The sequence below is a fragment of the Octopus sinensis genome, linkage group LG1 (genome assembly GCF_006345805.1).
Source record: "Octopus sinensis linkage group LG1, ASM634580v1, whole genome shotgun sequence".
In the NCBI taxonomy this organism is placed as follows: Eukaryota; Metazoa; Mollusca; class Cephalopoda; order Octopoda; family Octopodidae; genus Octopus; species Octopus sinensis.
The window spans coordinates 160839186-160852325 of record NC_042997.1 but is presented as its reverse complement, the minus strand read 5'-3'; positions in this window follow the sequence as shown (position 1 = coordinate 160852325).

The window sequence follows — 13140 nt, the reverse complement described above, 5'->3', positions numbered from 1 at the left end:
TTGATCTAGCTGAAATTTTGCATGTGCAATTATTTATATCTTTATAGATTAAGTGGCAAATTACAGCTCTGAACTAATTGTGGTTTCTGATTTACAGGTGTTTGAACAGAGTCAAGTGTGAAATGGAGCCAGTTGAGTGTCGAGCAGTGATCCGGTTTTTGTATTTGAAAGGAGGCACACCACGGGAGACTTTTGATGAAATGAAAGTAACTTATGGTGATGATGCCCCATCATATGACCTTGTAAAACGCTGGCATCGTGAATTTAAACATGGTCGGAACTCTGTGGAAACAGCTCCTAGATCTGGTCGCCCCCTTCTGCCATTGATGAGGCATCTGTCCGTCAAGTTGAGGCTGCCATTTTGGAAGATCGACGCATAACTATTCGCCAAATAGCCCATGAGGTCAAGATTAGTACCGGGTATGTGGAAACTATCATTCATGACCATTTGCATATGCAAAAGGTGTCTGCCAGATGGATTCCCAGGTTGCTCACACCTTTCCAGAAGCAAGAACGCGTCGAGTGCTCGAGGGTGAATTTGGAGATGTGCCAAGAAGATGAGTCAAAATTTTTCAGAAGACTGATTACACAGGATGAAACCTGGGTCCATCACTATGATCCATAGACCAAAGCCCAGTCAATGCAGTGGAAGCACCGTGACTCACCTCCTCCAAAGAAGGCAAGGGTGCAGCCCTCCGCTGGCAAGGTCATGCTCACAGTCTTCTGGGACCAGGACGGAGTAGTGATGACAGATTTCCTGGCAAAGGGTACCACAATTACAGGAGCCTATTATGCTTCACTTTTGAAGAAATTAAGAGAAGCTATTAAAATCAAGAGGCGGGCAAGATCAGCAAAGCATCCTCTTCCTGCAGGACAACGCTCCGGTCTACAACTCACGTGTCGCCAGATCAGAAGCACAGGCGTGCGATTATGAACTCCTCCCCCATCCCCCTAATCTCCTGACCTTGCACCCTCTGATTTTCACCTCTTCCCAGCCATGATGTTGTTTTTGAAAGGAAAGCGTTTCCCATATGATGCAGCCTTGATTTCTGAAGTCACGTCGTGGTTGGAGGACCAAACTGGGGTCTTCTACAAAAACGGTCTCCAGAGCTGCATCAAATGATGGGAGAAATGCGTAACTCTGGGTGGTTCCTATGTAAAAAGAGACTAATAACTGTGCCAAGTTTCGTTGCTCTACTGTTATGGGAAGTGGGTCAGAGGCATTACTTATTGAACGCCCCTCGTATGTTAGGCAAATTCATTATGTAAAAAATAGGCATTGGGTCAATACTAAAAATGTGAAGACTTGGCAATAACTTAGGCAATAACTCAAACAAATTTTACTGTGAATTTGTTGTTAGAGGTAGATTTGATTGTAACATATAATTAATACAAAACCTATTCCAGAACAGAACAACTCTCTTTTGTCAGTTGCAACAGTTTCTTCTAAATTCAAAGAATTTCGTGAATCTACACAGATGACTATAGATAAGCTAGTCACAGAAATTTGTCTCTTGCATATCAATAGAAATTCATCACCTCGTCGCTATCGTCGTTCTAATGTCCGTTCTCCCAGCAGATCAAAACCTTTTTGCTGGTATCATTATAAGTTTGGTTCTACAGCTAAGAAATGTATTTCGCCTCGTACATTTAAAAACTCAGGAAAACTAAAAAGCCGAGCTCCCAGCGTGATCGCAGTTCCTGGCACATTTTCTCCCAGTCACGCATTTTTTTATATTAGATTTCGAGTCTAAGAAGGAATTTCTAGTCAATTCCAGAGTGTCCTGCAGCATATGGCCCTCTAAATTTGTCAAAGAAAAACTTTTCGCTTCTGATATATATATATATAATATATATATATATATATATATATATATATATATATATATATATATATATATATATATATATACATATATATTCAGCAATCAACGACTCTCCTGTTAAAACTTTCGGTGAGATTTTACTCGCACTGGACGAAGTTTCCAGTGGATTGTTTTTATCATTGCTGACCTTCCTCACCCAATTTTAGGAGCAGATTTTCTCCATCATTTTCTTCATATCTCGTAATGTGAGCCCAAATAATTAATAGATGCAGCTCAGAATTCGTGCCTTCTTATTGTTGCTACAAATTAGAAAAAAAATGTGTTGCTAAATGAAAAAAAATTAATTCAAAGAAAACAAATTATAAGAGACTTTAAAAATGAAAGATGAAAAGTATTCAGAAGACTGTGGGACAACATTTGGATAATCAATCAACCGAAATATTAAATATTAAATCATAACTATTCTCGATTTCCACGAATTTCAAGATACAATAGCAGAAAAGGTATTTCATTAAAGCAATCTAGTAATGGTATGAGTGTGAACGTTTGTGATGAAAATGGAAAGTAGAACGAAACTATGTGAGATGACTATGCATGAAGGTTGAAGAGACAAACAACAAAAATATTATAATAAGTGACCAAATTAAGTAGTTATGTAGGAACACTATGCTATCTACATTGATTAGAATAGAATTATAATGGAGTACAATCATGGCTGTGTAAAGAAGTCGACTTATTAACCACGTTGTTCCAGGTTTAATCTCACTGTATGATGAGCTAAAGTGTGTTTCCTACCATAGCATAGGGCTAAGCAAAAAAATTACGTGAGAAGTTATTAATCATAAAATTTGCGAAAACACACTGATGGGAAATGTCTCTCTTGCCGTTTGATCTTTTTCAAGGATCAGTCAAAACGCCCTGAAATCACATCCTCATGTTAGGCAAGGAGCTCATTAAATAATATGTTTAGTAGAGTACTGTAAACTAGACGAGATAATTACGGCGGAAATGTCTCGATCAAAGTGAATCTCATCCCCAACAGCAACAACAACGTCATATAATTTTAGGAGCAACGTAAAACGTTCTGAAAGTAATATATGGAAAGAAATGTCAAAAACATAGTTATATTACTGTGCAGCTGCGATCATGGGAGCTCTAAAAATAAGGAAAACTTAAAGGATAAAAGAAAAGCAATACGCTACTATTCCTCAAATCAACAATTACAAAATGCTTACGTATATATAGGTCTTCAGAGCTTTGATTACAGATGCTATTATTAGTTGTTTTACAAGGAGCCATGGAAGGTATCTCATACAATGGTCCTCAAACTTATTTTGCCGTGGAAGCTGTATACGATATTTTCAAAAAATCGTATGCATCATACCTATATTCTACGGAAAACCGTTGTTACCACTCTTCAGTTATTAAAACATAGAATGAAGGAAAAATTACTTTGGAGCAGTATCTCATTCCAATACAAAATTTGTAATAACATGCTATTTGAACAATTATGAATTGCAATTCTTACATACTTTTATTAAATTTTATTTAAAGACACATTATTTTGTACAACCCTAGAATCTTTTCGAATAGGCATAATGTGAGAGACCACGATTTAATCCGTTGGTTAGTGAGACGCCTTCTGGAACAAATATTATTTGTGATATTTGATGATACTGTGTAATATTTGTATATCACCAGAGGACATATCTTATCTATCCATACATGTGATCTGATATGATAAAACTATCGAAACACACGTGTATATTAAATATGCAACTAAATATACAACGAAAGCTCAATCTTCTACAAAACCCACTTGCACAATACGGACCAAAAGTAGCGTCTATGTGGTTGCAAGATATCTTAGAAATAACAGCCAACGGGATTTCAAATAAACATCTTACTGCTTTAGATAAAAGTAAAAAGACTGGATTATTTATAAGACCATGATGCATTAGTTTAAACTAAGATGATTACAGCTTAAACGACTTTTAGAATAGTTATTCTTCAACAATATATGCAATATGATCCAATGTGAGGACATTTACGTAGTCATGTGTCCTGCTGGAAATAAAAGTCAAATTTCTCAAAAACAACGGATACCGTTTTCACTAAGGACACTTTATACTACGGAATCAGCTCGAACGCCTTTGAATATGGGTTTTCTAGAACAGGATGTAACAATGGCTAAACACATAGTAGCAATATATGAAATACATCCTCTTGAAAAGAATACTACTCAAGATCTTGTAGCATGGTATAAACATTGCTTGCAGGAATGTCAATGAATGATGAAGCAACAGGCAATAGCTTGATTTTACGAACGATACATACATCGTTGGAAACACTGCCTATAATCATAACACATTCAGAATATGTCACACAAAGAGAAAAGAACTCTATTTCTGATTGGATGTTTCACGTCTAAATTAATCTGAATTAATCTGTCAGTTTCTGGAATAACGGTAACAGAATGTGGAACACGAGTCCCATAACATTCTCTACAAGCTACATTACTGTCCAAACCTATTTGGAATAACCGCACTGGGAAAGTAATTACGTGAAGATTTACTTTTCGAATCACGTGATTGACTGAGAAGGAATACCGTATATACTCGTGAGAATGTCGAATATTTTAAGCCATCTTTTAAGGTCAAGTTTATGGGGTCATCTATTACATGGATATTACTTTTGAGGAGCTGGAATTCAAGCTAGAATCCAAAGTACTGTATCAGCGGCAGAAGCCTACATGATCTCTAAGCGAATAAAAACAAAAACACGATGAATTACAGTAATATTAATTTTATGCATCACATCCCACATCCTAGTAAGTAACAAAACCCATAAACAAGACCGCGTAGCTTTTATAAATATTTGCGCTAACTCTTTTATTTGTATCAATCAAACTTAACAGACTAGCAGAGTGAAATCAATTTATATCTCATAATTATGTTATATTATCACCGGTACTGGGCATGTCACTACTTACCGTAATACGGTGCATACAGCTGATATCTACTCGGCGTGTTTCACTTCATACCTCTTCAATAAATTATACTATTTTCATATTCATGGTTAAAGTCACACACATCACAAGTACAGTATATTAGTGGTGCATCTTTATTTCGAATAATCTAAATGCAATTTAATGTATTAAATACCAGAACTGATAAAAGAAGTAGAAGCACAATATCACTTTCCACCAGCAAGTTTCCACCGAAAACGTTTTCTTTTTCGTGGCTAGATTAGAGACTACACTACCAATTTATTTAACACAGTTTATCATCTTCAGCACTGAATAAAGCTTCCTAATCATGAGGATGAATGGCATCAACGTAAGGATTCTCTTCATCATCATCTTCGCTCTCCATATTTAGAGGTAGCGCATCATCCACTTCGTTATACTTGTCATCCCATAGACAATCGTCTTCTGTACCATCCAATGCATTCCACAGGTCGTAAATTCCAAACATCTTTAATCCATTTTCTACAACGACCCTCATCTTCTATCCATCCTTGTGGATGCACATGGATGATAATTCTTTTTGTAAATATCTCATTCGGCACAGTTTTTCTCTTAAAAACAACCATCGGTTTTAATTTATTACCATTAGCCATACATGAAAGAACTAAAGTAACCTTTTCTCGTGGCCAGTGGTTATCATGAATACTGCTTTATCTCCTCTTTGATTCGCAGTTCGATTCTCTGACATGTCAAGAGTAACAAGCGTTTCGTCCATGTTCCCAATACATGATAATGCATACACTCTTTCAACTGATTTCTGATTACAAACCTATGAAACTCTATTATCTTATCATTTAGATCAGCACGCAGTTTTTGTGCGATCTTAGTTCTCAGCTGTTATACTATGCCATAACATCTCACCATCCAACATTCGCTTTAAAATTTGAAATTCCATCCAATTTTTATTCCTTTCGAGCATGAATTAAGGTGGCTTCACGATCAACACACTTTGACGATTTTCAAGTACCTAAACTGCACGGCAAATTGAATCCTGGGTTAAAGCAGAAAGGAGTACCGGTACAAATTATATTATGCCTTGAAACAAGAGATGTAATTAAAAAATAGATCAATGTGAAACTTACAGTATTAATTTAACGTTAATACATTTCGGCCTAGGGGCTATCGTATCCATGCTCACGATCAGTTGCCATTTCGCTGATCTAGCGATTAATTGAATACTTTTATGCTTACGAAAAATCATACCTTTGCACGAATTCTGATAGAGGCGTTTGCTAGTGTTCGCCAATAGTGCTGTTTGTGAAACACGTTTCTCACCATGCAAACAACGAGTGTATGACGCATGTGTTTATTGGCCATGAAGATGTGTGCAGGCTTCCAGCATATCCTCTGCATACATTGTGGCACCAATCAGCAAATATGAAGTGCTCGCTATTAAATGGTGTTTTGCTATAAGCACCAAGCATCCCACGTATAGAGCAGGCTAATGCAGCCACACAAATGTGTAACAGTGTTATTTCTATTTATAGGACAATACGGTGCCTTAACCTACAAATGTTGTCCTGTTCTTCGTGAAATACTAGTGTCGACTTTTATACGGGATCTATGGAAAATTCTCAAGTTTTGTGCCAAAATAAGGGGTCGCATTTTACATGAAATCGACTATTACCCGAGCACATACGTTACATATTTTATCATATTGTGATAAATACCAAAACAAAAGTTTACGTGCGCGAAGTAATTATCACATCTCATACATAAAATGTTATCTTGTTACATTTATTTCTTATTGAATAATCGTTGTGTTTTGCTCTTTTCCTTTTTCTTTAAGTCAAAGTGAAAATGCTTCCGCAAACAAATTGAATTGCGTGATACATAGTGATTAACTTCTTCTGAATACCGTGAAATGTTCTAATTGAATGTGAGTGTGTATTTGTGTGTGTGCGTGCATGTGTAGTGCGTGTGTGTAAGTGTGTGATTTGTGTGTGTATGAGTATGTATCTGCGCGCGTGTATAAATATACGAACACATACGCATAAACAAACACAAACAAGTTTATACCTGTAGTGTGGAGGAGTGATCCATTCAGGTAAATTTTCTTTTGTTCTTTAAACACAAATACTTACAAAAGTATCTACCATATTATTAGGTGTACATGTGTGTGTGCGTGTATGTGTGTGTGCGTGTGTGTGTGTGGACACACTTATATAGATTATGTGTGTATATATACATATAAAAACACATGCATACGTACATACACACGCGCACATATGCATACATATTTGCCGAAGATCGTGAAGCAAATATAATTGATTGTAATTATTGTATATATTGTATATGTGTCTTTGTTGTGTATGTGGTATAATAATTATGTCGAACGTATCAAATGGTATATTGGGGTTACTTTACATATTTGATATATGACTCTTTCTCATTCTTCTCAGTTACTTTCCTCGATATATATATATATATATATATATATATGTATATATCAACAAGGGGTAAAAATGTCCTGGGCATCTGCTTCACGAATAACGTGGTGCCCATCCATAATGTTTAGGTGGCACTGACGATTCTCTCAGACCATAACTTAATAGAGCTAATGATATATGGTCTACAGAAAATAGTAGACATGCAGGCCATGTACCCAGCTCTCCAGCCTGAACTTTCATAAAGCTGATAGGAATGGCATCGAAAAAGAAGTCATGGAACAAATTTCGTCTCCTATGAAACTGATATAAAGATATAGCAGTTTATGTCAATGATGCATTTGGATATGCTGTACGTTTGTTCCAGAGAGAACGCCAACCCAACGGGAAAATATAGTTCCCAAGGATATAACCATTCTAATGAGACAACGAGTAAATATCTCAAACTGTCTAAATGGTCCACTACAGGATAGCGAAGGACTCTATCTCAAACAAGTATTGATAATATCGAAAATGAATTCAAACACTACAACAAGAAAGAAGAGAGCAGAGAAAGAATCCAGGGCTGCCAAAAATATAAAGATAAACCCCAAATCCTTCAATAAATTTGTAAAAGTGTCTGCTTCAGTACGGTACAACATGGGGTAACAGCTCGAGAAAAATATGGCACCCACTGCAAATCCCCAGAGGATTAGTGAAATACTGAATGCGCAATACTAGAATGCAATACAGAAGCTTCAGAATCAGGGACCAAAAAACTATGCTGGACTTATAGAGGACATTTGTCCTCAACTGCCTGGAATACTGCAGTCAACTGTGGTCACACCACAGAGTCAATTAAATAGTGGAAGTGTAGTAGTCCTACACCCGGAAGATTGCATCAAAGTAACAACTGAGTTATTGGGAGCTACAACTCTGCTCCCTCGAGAGAAGACAGGTGAGCTATGTAATGATGTACGTGTGTAAGATCCTGGAGGAACTGGAACCAAACTTTGGCATCGAGAGTTATACTGACCACAAACTGGACGTCGCTGCACTGTTCCAAACGTACCCGTCATCCCGTCTAGAGTGAGGACAATGCACTATTGCAATAGGTTGGGATTTAATGCCTACCCAAAACATCTGAAACATCTTCATGGTGTAGAGGCGGTAGTGTTCAGGAAACAATTTGATCACCGGCCGTCCAAGGTCCCTGATGAAGAAACTCAAACAAGGGAGCAGCCTCGAATTCCTTCCTTCATAAAAGGCTAATCGTAAAGAATAGCCACTGAAAAGACACCGGTGGCGCTCCAGCATGACAACAGATTTGTTTTGTGACCTGCTGGCAGACGTTTACCGTAAATGGCAACAGAAAGGGAAAATTCCGAGTGCTGTTGGTCGGAGTGTGGTGACACTGCTGAGGAAGGACGCCGACAATGGGGACGTACAAGGAAATTTTCAGCTCATATCCCTGCTAAACAGTGTTTAAGATTTTGGCCAAGGTGTTGACGAAAATGTTGACGCTTGTTGTCGGTAGCCTGGCCGCGAAAGCACAAAGGTGCACAATCCCGGGCAGGTCTGTCCACAACAACTTCCACCTTATGCGATACATCATAGACAGGGCTGGGATCAAACCTAGCTTCGAGAGTGCTCTGATTAATTTTAATCATTCTAAAACATTCGGTAGGGTCGACCATCACTACTTGGAAGCCGTCCTGAAAGCAGGGGATTCGGGCACAGTTTCAGAGGTTGGTTCGCTGCAATGCACAGCTGTATCTGTTCGGTGGTCAAAGTAAACAGCTACCAATCGGAAAAGTCTAGCAACGCATGCTTGATCCGTCAGGGCTTCCTGCTGTCGCCTCTTCTGTGCATATTGGTACTCAAGCTACTTCTGCGAAAGATCGAACTCAGACGCGGAAAGGCAGTATCAGCGTACACCAACGAACTGGAGACTCTTGGCATCATTCTAGAGGAATATGAGTCAGTTGCAGGGGCTAAAAGCACCGCCGACAAATCGATTGTTTGCGGTAAGTCTCCTGGATAGTCAGGTCCATGTTATGGGACGGTGTCGTTGGACGCTGGACCGACAGACCAGTCAAATTGCACGTAGTCTGGTTTGGTCCCACCCTCCAGGAAGGTAAGAACTGAGACTAAGTGACGAACAGGGTGACCAGTCTTACCCAGAAATGGCTGAGAGGAAGCTATCCTTGAAAGATCAGGCAGAGGTGGCGAATGCCTACATTTCCTACTTCATCTTTTATCGCCTGATCATCGTGCCTTGTCCCGGTTACTGCTTGACTGGGTTGGAACGTCTCATTTAATTTCTTGTAGAAGGATTGCGTTCCGATGGTCAGACTATCAGTCTGATGCCAGCACCCTCTGAGTGGCGGCTTAGGCATGCTGTGGCTTCTAATGCGCAGATACGGTGTTACGTTGCGCCACCTGCAATGATTTCTAAAAGGTGAGCATGCGTGGGCTCCGTTTGGGAGGCACGTCTTTCCATAGCTTGTCTCCTTGACAGAGCTGTAGTCCTGGGTAAAGAAAAGACCGCGACTAGGCGCTTGACGCCTAGTATGTCAACAGGAACTCACAGCCATCTACCAGTCGGACAATGGGATCGTGGGCTGTTCTGCTTCAGTAATTTATAGATGATTACTGGCGAAGTGCGACGACGTTCTTGGCGTTCTGGAAGACGTTCCGGTCGGTCATTATCATGGATACATTCCATATGTTCTTGGCCAAAATAGTGCTGCCGCAGGGCGCTTCCGGTTCGAGAGAAACTCAACAGGCACGGATGTCCTGTCACACGGGCTTCTCCGAGGCGCGCACAGAATGATGTAACTGTTCTGCACGCACTCGTTTAGTGTCCGGACATTGCTGATTTGTGGGGTTATGTCGAACACCTTCTGTCACGTATAGGACAGATCCGTCTATCGGTGGAGTGCATAGTAATGATTGCTCGCTGCTCTTCTTTAATCAGCAAGCAAGGCAGGTTTTCTTTGCCTGGTGGCTGTGGCGAAAGAGGTTGTTTGGTGGACAAAGCTAAAAGGCATGGGGATAGATACATTCCTCTTTGTTTATGATCTGAGGGGTTTCTTCAAGTTTCACATGAAAAGGAAATGGAGTATAGAGTGGGAAGTTCTGCCCTCGAGTTAATTTATTAAAAGGTGGGTGAAAGTTGCGAAAATACAAGAGTGGATGGTACCTCTGTGTGTGTAAACCTGTGAGTCGAAGAGTAGGAATTGGAGAGGACACATGCCCTTGGTTTTCAAGGAGATATGTCACAGTAGGGTTCCTCGATTATCCCTGGAGGTTATCCTTTATCAGGAGGACTACGTCTCAATCACCCGCCTTTTTTCTTTTTAGCCTTTGTATATTGCGTATATTTCCCTTCCTTTTCATTGTATGACACTTATATTTACTCTTTTTCGTTGTTTTTGTTATTTCATCATTTCATTACTTGTACATCTCCACACTTTGTGTCTGTTTTTGCATTTTCCCCCTAATACTTCGTCCTGATGTCATCATAATCATTATCATCATCATTATTATTATTGTTGTTCTTGTTGTCGTTTTTATTATTGTTGTTGTTGTTTCGTAACATAGTGTAGGTAAAAATGCACCGTAGTCTTTAGTCATCTGTTAAGTCACAAGGACCTCAGAGAGATAATACTTTCTTTAAGATGTGCGCAGTGCCCAATAAGGCTGCTTTTTGCAAGACCTCAATCTTGCATGGGATTTCCAGTTGCCTTAAGAAGTCTTGAAGTTCCAAAGGGATTGAGCCCAACGCCCCGATCACCACTGGTTTCGTTTTTACACTCTCACATTCTATACAGTCTTGTCATTTCCACTTTCCATTCGGAGTACTTGGTGAATTTTCAACCTCTTTACTCACAACATTCATGTCATTTGGTATGGCTACGCCAATTATTTGACAGTATTCTTCTCTCTCATTCAATACAACAATATCCGGCCGACGGTGTTCGATTACACGATCCATCTGATAATTAGTCCCAGAGTATCGTTACTTTTCCATCCTCCTGCTTATATTTACTTGGTCATACCAGTTCTCTGTTACTTCATATTGGTATTTACGGCATAAGTGTCAAAGAAGATACACGCACATTTTATCGTGGCGGCGCTTGTATTCTTTATGTGCAAGGCTCTAATATCCATTTACCAAGAAGGTTACATTTTCTACATTTTCCAGTTACACACTTTACCCACTTGTTCTTTCACATCGCCCGTACTTATGATAATATTCCCTTGTTTCTTTCCTCCTTGTAAGTCTACCTTGATAGTTCCTACACACATTGCATCCCACTTGTGTACCACATTGATTCCCGATAATCCGCTCCAGAACTCCTTGATTTGATTTACATCAGGAGCAACATATTCCTCATTGTCTCCTTCTAACTTTTGGGTTATTTTTGAATAAACTGTTCTCCTCGAACTGTTTATTTCTGTCCACAAGTCTTCTGATCTTCTGGCTTTTTGCCATGATTTTCTGTTTTAACTGCTCTATTACTGCATCAAACCCGAACTTCCGTATTTTATATTTCTTCTCTAATTTTTCTCGGTCGGTCTTTTTCCCATTTTTCCAGTTTCCTCTTAATCACCGCTCAATTTTACCTAGATTATAATAATAATAATAATAATAATAATATAATAATAATAATAATAATAATAATAATTATTATTATTATTATTATTATGATAATTATTATTCAGTAGTTTTTTTTATAGGGTGCTTTCACTTCACTACTGAGCGCAGCTCTGTGTGCCTTGGGTATGTGCTGTGATTTGCTGTGATGCTCTGATGGTTATTGTATGGAAAGTGTTCTGCGTAGGATGTGTGCAGTGCCTAGTAGTGCAATTTTCTGTATGTTATATGTGTTTGTAAGTCCTGGTGTTTTTGTTATGTATTTGTCTGAATATTTTTTTATCATGCCTAATGCACCTACTATGATAGGAATTGTTTCTGTTTTCAGATTCCACATTCTGGTTACCTCTATTTCCAGGTCTTTGTATTTTGAGAGTTTCTCCATTTCTTTTAGAGACACGTTGTCATCTGCCGGTATTGATACATCAATTAGAAAGCATTTTTTTCTTCATGATCTCTGACAACTATATCTGGTCTGTTGGCCTTAATTATATTATTGGGCATTGTTGTGTGGCTTCTATCTACATTTTCCTGGTGTATTTTTTCTTTTAAATGTTCTATTTCTATTTCTGATATTTTTTGGCTTTGAGAATGTATCTTCGTACTTTAGCTAATTTATTAGGGTTCATTGCTGTATCCAAGTCTATATCTCTATTATTTTCCTTCCATATTTTATATGTATGTGTTGTTGTATTTTCATTTTTTGGGTAGAGCATTGCTGTGAAGTATGCGTGTAAGATAGAAATGTATTCCTCACGTGTCCATTTACGTCTTTTGGGTTTTATTTGCGGGACATGAGGTACAACGTCCGGCCCATTATTTTGACGGTCGTCATTTTCGTAGGGTACCGGTCCGTTTATTTCTGTTGTCACATTATTTTGCACGTGTAGTTTTTCGTCCATTTTTTATGTAAGTTTAATGTACGTACCGCTCGATTGTTATTCTTGGGTAGAATAGTATCGGTGGCATTTAATTTCTTCGTAGTTTATTATTATTATATTATTATTATTATTATTATATTATTATTATTATTATTATTATTATTATTAGTATTATTATTATTATTATTATTATTATCATCATTATTATTATTATTATTATATATGTCGCACAGTATAACATATCGTGAGGTGGTTGATTGATTATATTGTGTCTACTGGGGAGTTTGCACTATCCGTCAATTTACAACAAGGGCTTCAGGCAGACAGTACTTCACGCAATATGCATGAAGTTCCAAATAGTGCCGACTTTAGCAAT